Here is a 3014-nt window from a genome sequence, read left to right as displayed (position 1 = left end):
TTGTATGTTTGAGTGCGTGTGTAAATACCTGTTTTATTATTTAATTATATTTTTAAAACCAAGTGTTTAACGGTAGGCAGATTTTCTCCTGTGACTTGGACTCAATGCCAATCAGCACTGCAATCCACAAAGCTGTCTACACTGCAGCACTTAACACTGTCTATTTGGTTTGTTTGAATGTTTCATTATTATTATTATTATTATTCTGAGTTACCGTCTGGTTGGATCAAATCCATTTTTTGTCTTTTTGTTGTTTTTTTTCCCCCTCCTGTGGAATTTTCTGGAGGGGGGAAATGGTGGGAATTCCTGCTTTGTGTGAACACTACAAACACTGCTTGGATGCAGTGAGGGATCACCTGGGAGAGAACAACTGTGCCATTCAATAAAACAAAAATGAAATTTTCATGCAGTTACAGTCTTTGCTCTAATGTTCCTTTATATAAGCTTTGCTTTGTTTTGCTTGAAAAAAGAAAAAAGAAAGTCTCATCTCTGCCTGGGCTGTTGTGTACTGCAGCTCAGGCAAACACTCCAGTGTCATTGTGACTTTTTTTTTTGGTGGTGGTGGTGGTGTAGTTAACCAGTGAAGGGCGGGATTGCTCAAACACAAATAAAAGATCGTTTTTATTAAAAACATTTTTGATCTATTCTTCCCAGATAGAACTTCACCTCTAGACCACTTGTATTTCCTTTGGTCTCCACATGTGGGCAGCAGAGGGCTGCAGTGAGCTGGTTGCTAAAAGTTTACTTTGCAGTCTGATCATACTACGGTGAGGATGTATCAAATTTACAGTTAAATCCAAAATTGTTACATTCAGATTCAGTTTGTTTCTGAAAGAAGACAGAGGCATCCATCAAAATATTGAAAAAAACATTTAATGTGCATCTATTTTGAAAAATAGACATGATTTACTTACATTTTAATAGGAAACTGGATATTGAAATTTATATTCTTCTCAGTGGGGAACACCACAGTGTAGGGGTGTTCAAAGTGTGGCCTGGGGGCCATTTGCATCCTCTGAACTGATTGTGTGTGGCCCCCTGGCTATACTTCAAGAATGAATCTAATTTGTCCCCTCAGCACAGGTGTTTGATGTAAATGGAGACTTAATATTTTTAATTAGAATGAAATTATTATACACAAAATATTCCTACAAAATAAAATACTAGCAACAACACCAATTCGAAATGTAGACACACAAAATCCATTTCAGTGTTCAGACTCCCTTTAAATAACCAGATTTGTATTTTTTGCATTTCCCATTGTAATCCAGTGACTTTAGCTTAAAATAAGCAAATTGTTGTGCACTCAAACCTGTTTTTATTTATTTATTAAACATGTCTAAATACAGCAAGCATTATCAAAGAATGAGTGACCTAAATCCTGATTTTACTGTCTAAATTGTTTTTTGTTCCCCAACTGATGATAAATTGTGAAATTTATTTCAATAAGACAAACATGCGAAACCCTTTTAAAATTTTATATCTATGATAATTTACACATCCCTTTCTAGCAACAAATCTGACTACTTTTTTTTTGTTTAATTAAAGTATTCAGTGGTTATTTTACGGTTGAGTAAGGAGAGGAAAAACATCCAGTCCTTTTGACTTTATGATTTTGGCCCATGTGACGAAAGGTTTGGACTGAGTTGTCCTCAGTGTAAGATGAGATCTCAGCTGATTGTATTACCCTAATGCTATTTTGTAGAAAACTAACACGGGGTCAAGGTCAAAAGTTTGTGTGGCGTCATAAACTTTTGTCACAACAAACATAAAAACATGGTGTTTTCATGTTATTACGAGTAACAACTGAAATAATACTGAAGGGTTTTTATGTGAAAGTGGATTCACGGTTGATGATGACGCATGCTTGTCTTACTGCTTTTTGGAGTCACTACAGTTCAACTCTTACGTCGGTTTCCTGGCATCAAGTCAAAATTGCCTGATTTTTGAACCATTATTTAGCTTTTTTTTTTTTTTTTTTTTTTTACCGTACGGCGTTTCATAATGCTGAAAAATCCACCAATTATCACCGTACATAAGTTGCTAATGAACGGCATTTTGATGTAACCTTTATTAATAACGCCATTCTTCGACGGCATTGTATTAGTCATTTGTTCCCCCACATTTTTTTATCAGTCTTCTCATCATTCAGAACTTTAGTCTCTACTTGAAGTTGTCATTGATGACATTAGGAAGGATCCAGATATATCTGCATTTTTTATTATAATTCTTTTATCTTCATATTTTACTACAGACTACTAAAAAAACGAAATAAAAACAAAACTAGATACACTGCAGAAATTATACGTGATAATCAGGATGTTATAATGCGTAAAACAAGAAAAAAAAAAGTCATTGCTGATTGAAAATAAAACCTGCACTTATGAGAACGTCCAGCAGATGGCGCTTCAGATCAGCAGATTTTTGAGAACTGAAGCCGAGCGCTTTAAAGTGGAAACCATAAACGTCTTTTCAGTACCGTTTTCCCTCCACTGAACGAGTTTCACAGATAATGCAGCCGTTGGCATTTTTACAATCTTCTTCACAGTATGAACAACATGTGCTGAACTTAACACCTCTGACTCATGTGGCTCTGCTCTCTTTTACAGACTTCATTAGTAATTGATATGTATTTGTGCCTGCAAGCTTGTCTGGCAGCAAACATTTATTCCCTCTCCCTCCCCCATCCCAAGTTTTTTTTTTTTTTTTTTTTTACTTTTTATTGTCCGCATACAGAAACATTTAAATGAGCCTCACTGGGAAGATATGAAAGGTCAGCAGAGAAAGTTGATGTGAAGGTGAATACGATTCAGATAAAGAGAAGAGAGTTGGAGTCATCCCGAAGAACAATGAAGAGAAACTGGCGGCAGAGGACTTGCAGGTTTGCTGTAAATAACATCTCATTAGGATTTTTATTATTAGCATTCAGAAATGCTTCATTTGTTAGCAGATTCATCCAAACCAAAAGTTGTGATTAAGCCAGGGGGTTCCTGTGTGTGTGTGTGTGTGTGTGT

The 3014-nt window shown here is 35.7% G+C and overlaps 1 long non-coding RNA gene across 1 annotated transcript in view; it reads left to right on the top strand.

Annotated features, from left to right (window-relative positions):
- Window positions 1-673: 673 nt before the first annotated feature.
- The window catches only part of LOC103457834 (uncharacterized), a 3956-nt gene continuing 1615 nt past the window's right edge, over window positions 674-3014 (top strand). The window contains exons 1-2 of the long non-coding RNA XR_532483.2: window positions 674-767; window positions 2737-2881. This is a non-coding gene — a long non-coding RNA (uncharacterized LOC103457834). The remainder of the gene's footprint in view (window positions 768-2736; window positions 2882-3014) is intronic.

This window comes from Poecilia reticulata, linkage group LG21 (assembly GCF_000633615.1).
Source record: "Poecilia reticulata strain Guanapo linkage group LG21, Guppy_female_1.0+MT, whole genome shotgun sequence".
In the NCBI taxonomy this organism is placed as follows: Eukaryota; Metazoa; Chordata; class Actinopteri; order Cyprinodontiformes; family Poeciliidae; genus Poecilia; species Poecilia reticulata.
The sequence above is the reverse complement of the archived record's forward strand: the minus strand, read 5'-3'. Positions and strand labels throughout refer to the sequence as shown.